This window comes from Bombyx mori, chromosome 7 (assembly GCF_030269925.1).
Source record: "Bombyx mori chromosome 7, ASM3026992v2".
In the NCBI taxonomy this organism is placed as follows: Eukaryota; Metazoa; Arthropoda; class Insecta; order Lepidoptera; family Bombycidae; genus Bombyx; species Bombyx mori.
Genome location: NC_085113.1, coordinates 6,204,096 through 6,221,925, shown reverse-complemented (window position 1 = coordinate 6,221,925; position 17,830 = coordinate 6,204,096). Strand labels below are relative to the sequence as shown.

At 38.2% G+C, this 17,830-nt stretch overlaps 1 protein-coding gene across 6 annotated transcripts in view; it reads left to right on the top strand.

The window, feature by feature from the left end:
• Positions 1-438: 438 nt before the first annotated feature.
• The window catches only part of LOC101742075 (facilitated trehalose transporter Tret1), a 60,970-nt gene continuing 43,578 nt past the window's right edge, over positions 439-17,830 (top strand). Inside the window, exon 1 of one of the 6 annotated variants that reach the window (XM_004931346.5) lies at positions 439-563. The gene's annotated coding sequence lies outside the window, so the exon portion shown is untranslated. Of the gene's footprint in view, positions 838-3,045; positions 3,484-10,554; positions 10,579-17,830 lie in introns of those variants that run through there. The other 5 variants (XM_062669371.1, XM_062669372.1, XM_062669373.1 and 2 more) reach the window with 5 other exon arrangements.

Genomic DNA, 17,830 nt, shown 5'->3' with positions numbered 1-17,830 from the left:
TCGAGAATCTAGACACACACACAGCACACATTTAAACTTGTGTGACACACACACAATCAGTCTATAATAGAATTACGTATATCATGACATTTTCTTGAATTTAATTAAAATTAAGTGGTCTACTAAACTTAAATTAACCTAAGAAATTTTACTTAAAACTTTAGTATTTTTTCTTTGAAATCGTTCATAATTAATCAAGTCATGTGAAAAAAATAAAATTTGAAATTTAGCATTTAGAATTTTCGAATTGTGAATAATAGATGAACTATTTAAAATTTCTAATCATCTACAAATTTGGATTCGAATTTTAAACAATATCACGATTTATCGAAACGGCATTGTGATGATCGAATAAATTACTGGCCGATTTATGAATGTGAATAGGTTTTTTTTTTTAATTCGTATGCGTGGTCAAATTACTATTGAGCCTCCTATGCGGCTCAGTCTTCCGTGAGCTTTGTCTCTTGTATGTGGTACGGAGTTCGGACGCTCCCGGTTCTACAAGTCAGTGCGAAACTATCTAAACCATATTTTACCACAGTTTATAATTTTAAAGTGAAGTGGTAAGAAAATTAAAAAGCCCGAAAATACTACTGGGATTTTCGCGGGTACAATGAACTTTGTAATAAGATGATTTTTGTAACGGTGTTAAAAAAAAAAAAACTAATTTTCAATATTGGTTTCTTAATGGATTGATTGTTACGGCTTAAAAAAAATTGAGCTACGAAAGCAAGAGGAAACGCGAAATAAAAAATATTGTGTAATAACTTACTGAGTAGAATGGGAATCAGCGGATTTTCACGAATTTGAGATGTAAACTCTTATCGACTCATTCAAGTAATAACTTTAGTTCTTCTACACGATAATTCTCAATTTAAAATATAGGTACTACTGTTCAAACATCTGATTTCATTAATTTCCAATAACGTAAACTTCCAATGAACCATCTTCTTGGATTTGCACAATAAAATAATAGAAACTTATGTTTAATAATAATAATAAAAATCTGAGAAAAACTTCAACTATGTTTCAAGGCAGGAGGCAGAGCTTACATTGTGATGTCCATGGGCTACACTGACCATATGTTACCAGGTACCATACATGACAAGGAAAGCTCGACTCTATCTACAAAAACAAAAAAAAAACAAAAATGAATTTATTCTTCACAAGTGCTTAGAAAGGTTACACACTAAATCCTATAAAATTTAAAAGTAATTTAAAAATTACAGAAGATTATTTTCAGTAATTCGGTAATAGTAATCTCATAAAACCATTTAAATACATTGAAAATAGGAAAAAAACACTTCGTGCAGTTCTATTATTATTAAATTCTTAACCACTTAACACCAGGTGGGCCGTGAATACGTCCACCCATGTAAGAAAAAAAAAATGATATTTCGTTCGTTCAACAAAATATATCTATTTACATACATTGATAAACAAACTGAAGTGTATTTCGAAAAATGTTAATGATTTATAACGCGCAGATCAAGGTGGGTGGCTTTGATGGGGGATTGTGCTTCCCATGGGCCTAATAACGGTTTTACACTATATAGGCCTACAACTCTTTTATTTTTCTCCTATCTATGCTGATAGCCTTGAGAGGCTATTTCAGCTTCGCCTTGACGTGTAGGTGCGCTCACGGGGCTCAAACCGAGAGTGTTGCTAACACTGGCCCTAACAAGCGTAGTGCTTCGCTGAATCTACCACAGGATCGGAAACGCGACCCACTGAGAATATCCGGCGAGATACTCAGAGGGTTGAGTCTATGGGTTAATTCACTCGTCGAGTCCTTTGTCGCAAGCGGCGGATTCGGCGAGGACGGTGACCGGTGCTTGTGGTACCTAAAAGCACCGTTAATAGATCGGGAGGATCCGTAATAACGTGTTTAGGGCGACGTTGACCCTGGAACTAGTCGACCGATCTAAACAATGTAATTGTAAAAACCAATGTTTGTTTGTCCTATTAATTGTTAAACTCGTGTTGGTGTTCTAGAGAATGTCTCTGTCTTAGTAAAGTTAAGTTTAGTAAGTTAAGTAAGTAAGTTAAGTAAGTAAAGTTTTGCAGTAGGCAGCGGCTTGGCTCTGCCCTTGGCATTCCTGAAGTCCATGGGCGACGGTAACCACTCACCATCAGGTGGGCCGTATGCTCGTCTGCCTACAAAGGCAATAAATAAATAAAAGTTAAATATGACGCTCTGGTAGTTTTAAAAATATGTTGCTATAAAAATATCGTTGTTTTTTATAAAATTCGCGATAGTCACCGTGAAGCATGACCGACTTGCATTAGTAATAACTAAAAAAAGCTTACAAATGGAAACTAGAATGTTCATATTACTACTACAGAAAAAATCGAAGAGTCATCAGAATTTTTATTATTTAAAAATTGCTGTTAAGTGCTGCTGTTAAGAATTAAAAAAAGTAGAGTCGAACACAATCATCAACAAACCATACATTTGTACATGTCAATTGGGCGTTAGTCGGAGAAATATTAAATTAAAATGTCGAGTTTTTGCATTGGGATGCATTGTATGAAGCTGTCATAACTTTGAGACATAGATTTAGTGTGGTAAGTTGTTAATAGTTTATGAATTAATGAATTATTTTATTTTCGTAGTTGAACCATGTCAAGCTTCGCGATTAATAATTTAACAATTATTCTGAAAATAGATTCATTTGTTTTTTTATTGCTTTGTGGGGAACTAGGTCAAGCAAGCTGACTCTATTTTTATTTATTAATTTTTCATTTATTGCCTATATGGTTAGACGAGCTCACATCCCACCTAGTGTTAAGTGGTTACCAGAGCCCATAGACATCTACAACGTTAATGCCGCCACTCACCTCGAGATATAAGTCTAAGGTCTCAGTATAGTTACAACTGCTACTCCACCCTTCAAACCGAAACACATCATCTAGGCGTAGGTTGATTGTAGGAACTACATATATTATAAGCCTCAACACAAAGGGATTATCATGTGTAAACACGGAAAAAATTTTACATTTATTTTTTTATTTTTATTTAGGTTAGATTTATATTAGAAATATTGTTCGGTGATATATTACCGAACACCTTTGTCAGCATAATTCGCGTGACGCGTTAACTTCGTTTCCACAAATCGTCAGTGCACGATCAACAACCGCGTCACCCGGGTGCATTCATAACATTAACATTTAATTTATTTTCTCTATATTTTAACAATAAACATTTTTAAGTAACATTATCTTTAACTAACAAACTCACACCGCACCCTACATTTTGGTCCTTCGAGCCTTCTTGAAGCCGACATTTTGGTCCTTCGTGAGAGCCTTGCCCGACGCGCAAGGCTCTCTGAATTCCGTTAAAAAGTGTTCCCGTCGAATGAGGTTTTGAACTAGCGTAACATTTATTGTGAGCGTGTGTGGTGTGAGAACTATAACATAACAAGAACTTTGGTGTCGAAGAACAGGAGGCTGAGTTTCGTAAGCTGACAACAGGATTATCAAGTAATAAAATTTCTTATTATTCTTCAGTAATACATAACAAACATACAACATGGCAGAACTCATTGAAATTCAATCCATGATTTATGACAACATTGTCAAATTTAGCATCAACATAAAAAAGGATAGTGCGGATAGAAAGACAGATTATTTTAAGAGAAGGTTGAGTACTTTAGAGAGCTACTGGCAAGAATGCCAATTTAACCATGACCGTATACAAACCGAAATAAGTAAGACTCATCCTTACTTCATCGAACAACAGTATGAAAAAATATTTCAAATGTATGAGGCAACCAAGAATATGATTAACGAGCAGTATCAGCGACTAGTAGAACAAGTAGGCATTCTTCAAGAAGGGGAGGAAGCCGGTGCCCGTTCCAGGACGCCAGCAGTAGCGAAGTCAAAACAAATAAATGAAGAAACAAGAACCAGTGGACAAAGCCAACAGGTTGAACAAATGAAAAGAAACCAAGGCACAAACAGTAAATTGGATGATTTCTTAAAAAGACAATATGCTAATTTTAAAGCCTTTATACGAACAACATCAAACATAGACGTAGATTTGATTGCTGATAAATGGGAATTTGAAGACTCTTTAAAAACACTACACGAACGGTGGGCTGCTATCGATAGCCTTCACTGGGAAATCGAATCCGAGATGGACGGAGAAAATGAAACATACGCCACCATGTACGATAGATACGAGAAGAAATTTAATACTCTCAAGAAAACATTGAACACAAAGATGTGGTCGGTAGCTCATAGATCGAATGCTACTCCACAATTGGAAATACCTGTCTTCAGTGAAAATTATAATCAGTGGGTTTCTTTCAAAGATTTATTCACGGAAGCTGTTCACAACAATCCATCTCTATCTAACAGCCAAAAAATGCAACACCTGAAAAGTAAAATAAGAGGAGATGCTGAAAAGCTTATACAACACCTTCAAATAAGTAGCGATAATTATTTGGTATGTTGGGATATTTTAAATCATCGATACGACAACAAAAAGTTAATCTTCTCATCTCACATAAACATTTTGTTGGGACTCCCAAGTATGCAACAACAATCCTTACAACAAATTAAACGCATGCATGATACCACTCAGGAATGCCTTAATGCCATAAAAAACTTACGGGTTAATATAACATCATGGGACCCTATAATCGTTCATATACTAGGTCAAAAATTAGACTCCGAGACCTACACGGATTATATACAGTCGTTGAAGAACTGCAGAGAACTACCAATTTTGAAAGAATTTCTGGAATTTTTGGAAACAAAATTTTTTAGTCTTGAAGCATCGCGTCGAAAACAAGAAATAGTACCTCAAAGGCCTCTAAGTCAAACAAATTATCCTCAGGCATTTTCTAACATTCGAAAAAATAATTATAATCCATTTAACAAGTCAAACAATTTTATTAAACAAATTGATGGAAATAGACCGATTGCGAAATCAATGCATGTGTCGTATTTCAAATGTTCACTGTGCAATAAACAACATGGACTTTATAATTGCAAGAATTACTTATTATGATGAATGACGAACAGAAACTCAAAACTGCAAACAAATTGAAACTTTGTATCAATTGTCTTTTTAGTCATAATGGAAATCCATGCACTTCAACATTAACTTGTCGGAAATGCTTAGCTCCGCATAACACTATATTACACGAAGCATTTACGAAATACATGAACTTGTCAGCTCCGGTATCAACTGAACAAAACATTGCGAAACAACGCATAACACGAAATGAGAATGTTTCAAAAACCTCTAATGCTTCGCTAAATGAGAGTTCAGAAGTTTTATTAGCTACTGATTTGGTAAAGGTGAAATCGGCTGATGGAACCTATTATAACATGCGAGCTTTGTTAGATCAAGGCTCGCAAATATATTTGATAACCGAAGCTGCAGCCCAAGCATTGGGATTAAAGCGTTAAAGATGCAAAGGGGTGATATTTGGTGTAGGCCAAAACGAAAACAGCTGCAAAGGAAAAATAATAATAGAATGCTCCTCAATTAACAATGACTTCAATTTCAAACTAGAGGCGCTCATTATGAACAATTTAATAAAAAGTTTACCAAACAAAACATTTCCTAAGCCTGCGTGGTCATACTTGAATAATATCAATTTAGCTGATCCCGAGTTTTACAAGAGTCGGCCAATCGATCTACTGTTCCACCATTGTGGACACGACCTGGACACGGCGGAGCATACGCTCGCTGTCTGCCCCGCTTGGGAGGTGCAGCGCCGTGTCCTGGTCGCAAAGATAGGACCTGACTTGTCGCTGCCTGGCGTCGTGGCATCGATGCTTGGCGGCGATGAGTCCTGGAAGGCTATGCTCGACTTCTGCGAGTGCACCATCTCGCAGAAGGAGGCGGCGGGGCGAGTGAGGCAAAGCTCTCCTTACTACGCAGAAACCCGCCACCGCCGAGCAGGGGGTCGGGACCGGGGTCGTATCCGTGACCTGGCCCCCTAAGAGCTAGGGGTCCCACCCGTTTTGTGCGGGGAGAGACCCAGACGTGGGGTGGCGTGCTTTGCACGCTCACCCGCAGTAGGAAGCCGGGTGATGGTAGACCGCGTTCCCCCGACCGCTCTGGGGGAAGGTGTAACACGGCGCCATCAAGGTGGGTTCTCGGCCCGCTGAATGAGGGAACCGGTGGTCGTGTCGCTGGAGGCCGCCGGTCCGGCGTCCGTGGGACGGTGGGATGGATGTAATGTGCTCTGCGTCAACCCTGTCCCGCCGTCTCAATAGCCCCGACTGGGCTCCGGTCCGAGGTAGGATGCCGGTTGTGAGCGGCAGGAGTTTTTAGTGAGGTTCAACTCCCACATACCCCACCTGCCGCGCGGGTGGGGATCCGGCGATTTTCTCCTGTGGAAAAAAAAAATCGATCTACTGTTCGGTGCGGATATCTACGCTAACATTATTCTGGGAGGAGTGATTAAAGGAGAAAACTTACAACAACCCATGGCTCAACAATCACAGTTAGGATGGTTTTTATGCGGAAGTATTAAAACTTATCATTGTAATGTGGCTCTGAATAACGTGGAAGACATACATAAATTTTGGGAGGTGGAAGAAATCAACGAATCGACGAATATTTCAGTAGAAGATCAGGAATGTATAGACTTTTACTGCTCAACAACAAAACGCATCGAAAATGGTCGATATGAAGTGAGATTGCCTCTAAAGCAGAATTTAAAACATAATTTAGGTAAATCGAAACCAATGGCGATTGCTCAACTGAAAAAATTAGAACATAAGTTTAATAAGCAGAAGGATTTGGCACTAAAATACAAAACATTTATGAACGAATATGCTGAATTAGGATATATGATCCCAGAAAACAACAAAAACATAAAACAAGAATGCTATATGCCTCATCACGGTATTTTACGTGAAGAATCTTCATCATCAAGCTTAAGAGTCGTGTTCAATGGGTCAGCTTCAACATCTTCTAAATGGAGTTTAAATGACATTATGCATAAAGGACCTAATCTACAAAAGAATTTAGAGGTTCTCTTATTACAATGGAGACAGTTTCCGTATGCATTTACCGCTGACATTGAGAAAATGTATCGACAAATTTTAATAAATAGCGATGATCAACAACTTCAGAAAATCGTATGGAGACAGTCACCAAAACAACCGATACAGTCATTCCAACTAACAACAGTCACTTACGGAACAAAAGCAGCACCCTTTCTAGCAATGATGACGTTAAAACAACTGGAATTAGATGAACGAGACAAATACCCGGAAGCGGCAACAGTCTTAGAGGGATCCTTTTACATGGACGACCTTTTGCACGGGTGCTATTCTATAGAGAAAGGTAAAAAATTGATATCAGATTTAAAGGAGCCCTTGAAGTCGGGCGGATTTAATCTCAGAAAATGGTCATCAAACAAACATCAACTTCTCGAACAAACACAAGAATGTAACAATAAAACAACTTTTTACTTTAAGGCGGACGACACTTCGAAAACATTAGGCTTACGTTGGAATCCGAAAGAAGATCACTTTACCTTTAAATGCAACTTCTTGAAGTCTACAACAAAACTTACCAAACGCAATTTACTATCAGAAATATCTAAATCGTTTGATCCACTCGGCTGGTTAACACCGCTTTCAACAAAACTAAAATTACTATTCCAAAGACTATGGAAGAAAGATCTGATGTGGGACGATTTAGTGCCTGAAGATGTTCAGATTGAGTGGTCAAGATTGACGACAGACATCGATAACATCAACAATTGTACCATACCCAGGTGGATCTCATCAGAAGAGAATAATATTATTGAATTACATGGATTTTGTGATGCGTCCACTGCTGCCTACGCTTGTGTGGTGTACGCTCGGTCTAAAAACCTACAGAACATAACGATTGAACTTTGTGGGGCTCATTTGCTTTCTAAGCTCATTAAGCTCATCAAAGCAAGTTTAAATTGTCGATTCGAGCTCTACTGCTGGTGTGATTCGATGGTCGTTTTAGGTTGGCTGAATTTTTTTTTTTTTAATTTTTTTTTAAAATGTAATAATAATATAATAAATATTTGACTAACAATCACGCCACGTTAACTGGTCCCGTGATAAGTTCGTAAAGAACTTGTGTTACAGGTACCAGATATCGGAAATAAATGTAAGATTTTTATTATACACATACATATATTTAATATACATCCATAACCCTGGAAAAGACATTTATATTTATCATACAAATATCTTCCCTTGGCGGGATTCGAACCCGCGACCCCCTAGTGTAGTGACCATGTCACTTACCACTACACCAGACGGACGTTGAATGGAGAGCCAAACCGCTGGAAATCGTTCGTTGTTAATAGAGTTACTGCTATAACATCAATAATTCCAGCTGAAACCTGGAGATACGTAAAATCAAGCGAGAACCCCGCTGACGCTGCAAGCCGAGGACTTACTGGCGATCAGTTGGTAAACCATGCTTTATGGTGGAACGGACCGTCATGGCTAAAAATATTTAAAAGAGAACAGGAACAATTAATATATAAAAAAGAAGAAGAAACAAAAAACAAGAAGTTAGTTCACGTTTTACAACATGAAAACAAACAATATGTTATTGATTATTTATTACAACAATTTAGCACATTTCTAAAAATTGTTCGCGTATTAGCATGGATACGATGTGCATTGACACCTATTGTGCAGCGTAAACAATTACCGTCGTACCTAACTTTACAAGAACTGCAAAATGCCAAATCAGCTATTATAAAACATATTCCAAGAACGGAGTTTAGGTCCGATATAGAAAAACTAAACAAAAATGAACAAGTTGCGTCGAACAGTAAATTATTAAATTTAAAACCGTTCATCGATCAAGACGGTGTCCTACGTGTTGGAGGTCGACTAAAGAACGCGAACATGAGTGCTGAAATGAAACATCCCAAAATAATTCCTAACAAGGGTAGTTTAGCCGAATTATTAATAAACGAAGCACATGAGTTAACATTTCATGGAGGGCCTCGACTTACCTTAACAACACTCAGACAACAATACTGGATAACTAGAGGATACAATACAACCAAGAAACAGTTAAGGAATTGTGTAACATGTCGTAGATATGAAACAAAGAAGTTGTACCAGCTAATGGGTGATCTTCCTGCTGCTAGAGTCAACCAGGCTGCGCCATTCTACCATACTGGTGTAGATTATACTGGTTTTGTTGATGTCAAGATCCACAAAGGAAGAGGTGTGAAAACAACAAAAGGATACATTGTCGTATACGTTTGTTTGGTTACGAAGGCGGTATATTTGGACTTAGTTTCTGACTTAACGAGCTCAGCATTCTTGGCTTCACTCAGAAGGATGGCGCCCCGAAGGGGAGCACGAACTTCGTTGGAGCCAACCGAATGCTACAGGAAGAATATGATACTTTATGCCAAGTCTTTAGTGACAGTCTTTTGGCTGAAGTTGCAGAAATGAACATTGAATGGCATTTCAACGCACCCTCTTGGCCGAGTGCAGGAGGCCTGTGGGAACGAGCCGTGCAGAGCTTGAAGTGGCATTTAAAAAGAGGCGTAGGAGAACAAAAGTTAACGTTTGAAGAGTATTGCACTATCTTAGCACAACTGGAGGCCTGTCTTAGCTCTAGGCCTTTGTGTTCTTTAACAGAAAACATAGAAGACTTGGATTACCTGTCACCAGCACATTTCTTAAATGGAAGGGTGGGGGTAACCGTTATAGAAACAAAAGAGGACGCTAGAACTAGATGGCATTTGACCAACAGCATATTCAAACAGATTTGGCATAATTGGAAGACAAACTATTTAACACAATTAACAATGCCGCAGAAGTGGGTGAAGCCACAAACAAACATGAAGATTGGAGATATGGTAGTTATTCATGAAGACAATCTTCCGGCTGGAAAATGGCTCATGGGTAGAGTCATAGAAGTGTTTCCCGGCAACGACGGCTATGTCAGGGTGGTATCACTCAAAACAAAAAATGGCATTATTATACAACGACCTGTCGTCAAACTGTCTAAATTGCCCATTGAATCAGCTGAGCAAGTGGACAATTCTGACTATAAGAAAAAACAAAATGATTGTTCTCCTCAACCTACAAAACACAAGCAAAAACAATCAAGACGTGGAAGACTATCGTGTATGGTGATGGCATTAATATTTTTCATGTCATTATGCATCAGCGATGCCTGTAACATAACCGAGCTTCAACAGTATAGTGAATGTGAAAATGTAAATAGTGCTAAGGCAGGGTTTAATGCGCGACCTTCTGTGGTGGACCCTCCGCCTGGTGATGTGAACATTTATGCCAAAGTGTCAAACAAAGCGTGCTCTCCAATACCAAGAAACCCTATATGGACCCTAAGTTCTTAAATTTTATTATACTAACATTTTAATTTAATTTTTGTTTGTCTTTCATCCTCTTGTAAGCCGTAATCATTTATTTACTAACAATTACTTCATTAAACTATACTCTATTTTGTTGCCCCGGAATATGTTCGGTGATATATTACCGAACACCTTTGTCAGCATATTCGCGTGATGCGTTAACTTCATTTCCACAAATCGTCAGTGCACGATCAACAACCGCGTCACCCGGGTGCATTCATAACATTAACATTTAATTTATTTTCTCTATATTTTAACAATAAACATTTTTAAGTAACATTATCTTTAACTAACAAACTCACACCGCACCCTACAAATATTATATCAACACATATGTATATGTACCAAGACTTGTATGACCTCTTTCGGCCAATAAGTTTATAACGTGAACCAAAGAATTTTTACGACCGTAACATAATTCTAATACCAAAAGTTTCCATGTATTTACGAGTCACTAAATAAATACATTTTTATTCATTTGTTTAGTAGAAGCTTATTAAGATTAAACAACTTTATACATATTATGTGTATATCAATCAATGCTCATTATTAAACTATTAATAAAATAGATTCGCTTGTTTGAACAATTTGATATTTTAATCAAACTTGATTATGATTTATTATAAAATATACAAACTTTATTCTAAACGAATGCATTGTATACAAATTTACTAGATTAAGATTGAAAATCTGATTTTCATTATTAGAATGAAAAATAGCTTTTTACGTAAATAACACATATTTTAAAATTAGAAAGCATATCAATATTTTAAAGATTTTCTGTCTTCTTTTTCACTCAATCTTTGTACAATTTCATAAAACCAATCCTAAGAACCTTTGGATTGTACATGTGATTCAATAATAATTTTGTTCTATGCTTTAAGCTGTCCAATAATAAAAGTTACGTTACTCTTAAAAGCTGTTCTTGTCAGCTCAAGATAAGAAAACCTATTTCACTAAAGGTTAACGGTAATTAATATTCATGTTTTTTTGACTACGACGAAAGTTATTATCTTTAAATTATTCAAGGATTTTGTTTTTTGTAACAAAATGTATTCTAAAGGCGTGTACATATTTGACTTTGACGTACTATATTAAAAGTCAAAGCAGAAGCAACTTGAGAGAGAGTGAGAGAGGGGAGAGAGAGAGAGAGAGAGAGAAAGAGAACCTTCTACCTAACAACTTAGTGAGGTGCTAGCTAGACTGTGACCGTCGAATAAATATGAAATGATATGTTGGTGAAGGAGTTGGTATGGATTTATCAGGGCGGGAATACATAACTAATTCATTAAAAAAAGGGGAAAGGGAAGGAAAACGTCGCCCTAAACACGTCATTACTGGTTCTTCCGATTCATTAACGGTACTTTTAGGTACCTTTAGCACCGGTAACCGTCCTCGCCGAACCCGTCGCTTGCGACGAAGGGCTCGATGAGCGAACTAACCCATAGATACAGCCCACTGAGTTTCTCGCCGGATCTTCTCAGTGGGTCGCGTTTCCGATCCGGTTGTAGATTCTGAGAAGCTCTGCTCTTGCTAGAGCCAGTGTTAGCAACACCTCCGGTTTCAGCCCCGAAAGCTCACCTACACGCTAGGGTAACGCTGATATAGCCTTTCAAGGCTATCAGCAAAGGTAGTAAAAAATAAGGAAGCAAAAATGTTGGGAAGCACTGACCTAAATGATGTGTCAGCCACAATAGAATATTATTGATGGCACATCTAGAGTGTAAGTAAGTTAGCGTTTAAAATCTATTTGACTTTTGAACTCCTCTGTTCAGCTATAGTAATATTAAAAACTAACGGATGATTTGCCTAAAGCCACCATCGCCCAAAACATGTCTTGTCGGATCCTCCGAATCCACTCTCGGTGCTTTTAGGCTCTTCAAGCACCAGTCACTGTCCTGATTTTCTCGCTGGATCTTCTCAGTGGGTCGCGATTCTGGTCCGGTATTAGATTCAGCGTAGCACTGCTCTTGCTTGGCCTAGTATCAGCAATTCTCTCAGGTCGAGCCCGTGAGCTCACCTACTGATTCGAACATCTGTAAGCTACCAACGATTAGGTGGGGGAAAAAGGATGATTTGCATAGCGAGTAAACAATATAATATGCAATATCAATTGGTACCGCTGGTAATTTACGTATTATGATGTAATACTTCTGATCTCTTGTAACTTCATCATGTGTAAGTGTAATTTATCCGAAAATTACAAAATAATTACATAATCGATAAACGTTTACGAGTTATTCATAAATGTTTAAGTTTATAAAAAAAAGGTGATTTTAAAGTTAGTTATAAGATATTTCCTGTACGAATGTGAGGTCAACATCATGTTAACTGGACCCTTTAATTGGATCATTAGCATCACTGATTTTGAATAAATTCATTCTTAGGTCACGAATTTGCGTACACACATTTTATTTCGAAAACAAGTCATGTTAATTTTAGTAATCTGTGGGTTTGATTAATCAAAATTAAAAGCGATTTGCCTTGTTTAATGGGAGTTTATTTGTTTATCGATTCATTAAAAACGAATTTGAAATCAACTAAGCAGTTTTATGAAATAAGTCTTGTTCGGTATTTAATGTAGGTAGGTATATTCTCAACTCAAACAGTCTCAATTTAAAATCTATTTTAGAATTTATCCTTTTATATTCAAATTAAGAACGTTTTACAGAAAAACTTCAGAAGAACGAAGGCACCTATAAATAGTCCCCGAAGGATTCTCAAATCAAACCACTTACCAGTTGCCATAGATAATAAACTTTATAATTCTTCCCATAGTTAACTTACTTACTTTCATAATAATACCTACCATAATAATACCTACCGGTAGGCAGCGGCTTGGATCTGTTCCTGGCATTGCTGAAGTCCACGGGCGATGGTAACCCCTTACCATCAGGTGGGCCGTACGCTCGTCCGCCTACAAAGGCAATAAAAAAAATACAATTAATATTTAAGCCACTTTAACGCTAAAAAAATCAGTCGTGTGTTCCGGTTTCAGAGATAGTCGCCATAAATTCAATAAAGACTTCCACCTTAAGTATGTTTCAAAATGGCGGCATTGACGTTGTGATTATGAGCTCAGATATTCACGACACACATAATATAAAAACTTTTTTTGAAACTAATTTTTGATTTTGATTGAAAGATACCGACAATTATTTAATTTAGTTACGTCAATCATATATCGTTACTGTAAGTGCAGTTACATAAGTGTTATATTTTTTAATTCATATTTAACGATGTTTTAATCAAATACTTTTCAAATGCGTTTAATAAAAAATGTTGTTAAAAGGCAGCCATTAGAGTCGACATTTTGGGTTCTCGACTGCCTTAATATTATTAGTATTATAAATTAACATTTTTTTTTTATAAAACTAAAACATTTTATTGCTAAGTTTTACATTTACATTCAAAACGAGCAAGCAGACTAAAACGTTAAGTAAAATCTTTAATGTAATGAAAATGTGGCTTTATGTAGTATCAGACGGAACATTTTTAAAAGTTTTTAGACGAGCAAAACGATCTGTCGGGCTTTAATCGTTCGGAATTTATATTCATAGAAACTTAGATTTGAAAGTCGTTTTTGCCCATATATATTTTGACTCTTTTGTTTGGGGGGAAGGAATTCGCCTAATTTCAGCTATGTGCAATATTCATGAGCATGCCATTTTTTTTGGGCCGTTGGCCGAGCCTCTTACGATGTCTACGCCTAGGGTGCGCACGGGGTATGTGGGACTGGTTCGCAAATGTTGAGAGCAGACCTCGGTCCCAATGTATGGAATTTGCCTATCCCCTAAAAGACGCTAGCGGCCGCCGGTCCGGCGTGGGGGGGACGGCTGGATGGATGTAATATGCTCTGCGTAAACCCTGTCCCGCCGTCTCAATAGCTCCGACTGGGTTCCCGCCCGGTCCGAGGTAGGGCGCCGGCTGTGAGCGGCAGGAGTTTTTAGTGAGGTTCGACTCCCACATACCCTACCTACGGTGCGGGTGGGGATCCGGCGTTTTTCTCCTGTGGAAAAAAAACCCTCTAAAAGACATCCCTGCACTCTCGCCCAAGCGTCCGATCCCCCAGTGGTCAGAGCCCGGGTAGAGTAAGGGGGTTGACGCGGTCAAAACTGGAACCAGAAGACGCCCGGCCGACGGAGCCTTCGAGGTGAAGAATGAAGGCTCTAGAACGTCAATGGTGTCCCGGAATACCCCACTGGACCAGAACTAGCCTGCCAGGATGGGACGCGAAACGCTGCCAACCGGTTGCTCTTTTTCACGATGGTAGTGTTACTAGTCCTTGGCAGCGCACTAGAGTACTGATCCCCTCAGGTCGTCACATGACCTTCACCGGGGGGTTCATGAGCATACCATGCTGGGGTAGTAGTTTTTTTATTACTTTGACCCGTGGACGAACTCACGGTTCACCTGCTCTAGGTATTCTTTGGAGATTCCAACATTATCATGACTGGTTCCTAACCAAATTTTCATTTAAAAAGAAGTAACCATGCTTCTTGTACTTAATGAGTATTGGATTAACAACGACGTTATTCTCTTCCACACTCTTAATTTTTTGATAATGGGTGCGTTCCGCTTAAGGAAACTAGCTTAGATTTTTTTATTATCGTCCCACGACTTAAATTATGTTGATAATTCACTAAAGTTCAAACGGAGTTTTCCAGCAACTTAATATATTAAGATTTAACTTAAAATACTTCTGTTTAAGATTTAATTATTAGTTTTTAGTATAACGTTCTTTGATATGTTCTATTTTTATTCTACAGGTTGTTTTGGTACTGTTCTAAAGCAGAAAGACACGTGATAGCTTAAATCAGGGCTGTCGAACATTACGGATCAAATTACGACTGAATTAGCGCCAAAAAAGTTCTAGTAACTGAATCTTATAAAACTTTGTTCATTAAAAATAATTTATTTATTTATAGTAGAAACTAATATTTTTAGATAAGATTATATTATTAATTTGCAGCGCCCTATTTTTACCTTTTAGGGTCGCACAAATTTGAGAAGCCGGCCGCGATTTGGACAGGCTCAACTGCCTTCGTATTATATTGGCTTAAGGAATATTATCATACGTATACCTTCATCCATGACTTTGGTCATCAAGATCGAACGTCAATATTTCTATACCCGATCTTTTTTTGCTGGTAGTCGCAGAGGCTATTCTAGCTACGCGCGGCAAGGGTAGGTGAGCTCACGGGCCCAACCTGAGAGAATTTGCTTTTATATATTATATATATTTTGTATTATTGTTCTACTCATCAAAGCTAGTCTAGTAACTAGTCCTTTGTTTGTTTTTTTTTGACGCTAGGGAGTTCATTTCCAGCTACCACTTCAGGCGGGTAACAGACCGGGCTATGTCGGACTCTGGCACCTCCAGAGAAGAAGAGGAAGACCGAGGTCCTCCTCTTCTACCCACTAAACCAAACCGAGCTCCACCACTCCAACTCCACGAAACCCAAGTTCCGCATAGTGCGCACCCAAAATCCGCCTTCGCTGGTACCCGTTCTGATAATAGGATGGGATTTCATCCTCGGGAAAATCCCACAGGACATGGTCTCGGGAGGGACTTTCGAAGTCGTCGTGGCCTAAAGGATAAGACGTCCGGTGTATTCGTATCTAGCGATGCATCGGTGTTCGAATCCCGCAGGCGGGTACCAATTTTTCTAATGAAATACGTACTCAACAAATGTTCACGATTGACTTCCACGGTGAAGCTATAGCATCGTGTAATAAAAATCAAACCGGCAAAATTATAATTTGCGTAATTACTCGTGGTAGGACCTCTTGTGAGTCCGCACGGGTAGGTACCACCACCCTGCCTATTTCTGCCATGAAGCAGTAATGCATTTCGGCTTGAAGGGCTGGGCAGCCGTTGTAACTATACTGAGATCTTAGAACTTATATCCCTCCCCCGACCGATCCCTCTACTTGGCTTACACCAGATGATGCGCAGTATGCCTCGACCGACCGACAGCCGACGGGTGTCTGTTCTCGACTTAAGGACTGTGTCCAGCGTCGGTATACCGCAGCCAATACCTCGGTAATTTGGCCGTTGTAATTATGAGTTTTAATATAAATTCCAAAATTCCAATAACTGGTGGTAGGACCTCTTGTGAATCCGCGCGGGTAGGTATCACCACCCTGCCTATTTATGCCGTGAAGCAGTAATGCGTTTTGGTTTGAAGGGTAGGGCAGCCGTTGTAACTATACTTGAGACCTTAGAACTTATGTCTCAAGTTGAGTGGCGCATTTACGTTTTAGACGTCTATGGGCTCCAGTAACCACTTAACACCAGGTGGGCTGTGAGCTCGTCCACCCATCTAAGCAATAAAAAAAAAAACAATCCAGATCTTCATTGTATTTTCCTGTCTGTACTACGATATACAGCAGGCGGCGCGCGAGACGACGAGACGACAATGACATAATATTATAAGATCTATATGATTTTCTATATATTTAAAAAGGAAAATATAACTAATTCGTCACCGAAGCTATCCGTCTTAGATGCTTTAAATTTGGTATAGTTTCTACGTAGGCGCTGAATAAAAATAGATTACCATATTCAGATTTTTCACCTACGGTTGCTTACATGAAAACGACGTATACGCATAGTAAAAGCCGCATCCAACCATACCAATGCCGCATCCATGCGAACTAGCTCTTTGTGGCGCCAATATCTACCCGCCACTGAGCGGCGCGGCGGCTGGTTGAGGCGATCGTAGTACTTACCTCGCTTCTGTGGTAATCTACCCTGTTTATACATTTGAAGAAAATAATCTTTATAGTTTTTGTTAAATAATTGTCATAGCACCGCATGTTGTTACTATAAATTATTGTCATGTACTGCACGATCTGAATTAATTATAACTATTTTAATGTTCTCATTTAAGTGAATTTATGTAATTCTTTTGAGAATAAAGAATATCTTTAACCCGAAAAGCTGCCAAAAGCGTTGCTATAGGACTGGTTCCATCTTGTTCCGGGAAAATGCAGCGCTTCATTCAAATGTCAAATTTAACGCTTGCAAAGTGTTTCATTCAAATGTCAAATGTAACGCTGGTGATTTCACGTGTAGTTAATAATGAAAAGACTTAGGTAATACAATTTTTTTTATTTGATTACAAACAAAGTTTAAAGTTGGTTCTTAAAATGTATGTTCCTTCAGTTTAAAACGTAATTTTTAATAGCAAGCACACTCCATTATTTTAACTGTCAGTGCAATGACATTTTCTTCCCCTACTAATGCCTAATGAAAGAGGTTTTAACGATGTAGATTTTATTTTCATATATTTAGCGATTCTTTTCAAATAAAAATGTTTTTATTATTGATTTTTTTTGTACGTCAAAAATATTTAGGCACGCAAAAAAATAAAGAAATGTTAAATTAATAATTCGAATTTAGAATGAACAGTAATAAGATGAGCTTAAGTCACGGCCTGTATTTCGTAGAGTCGCTC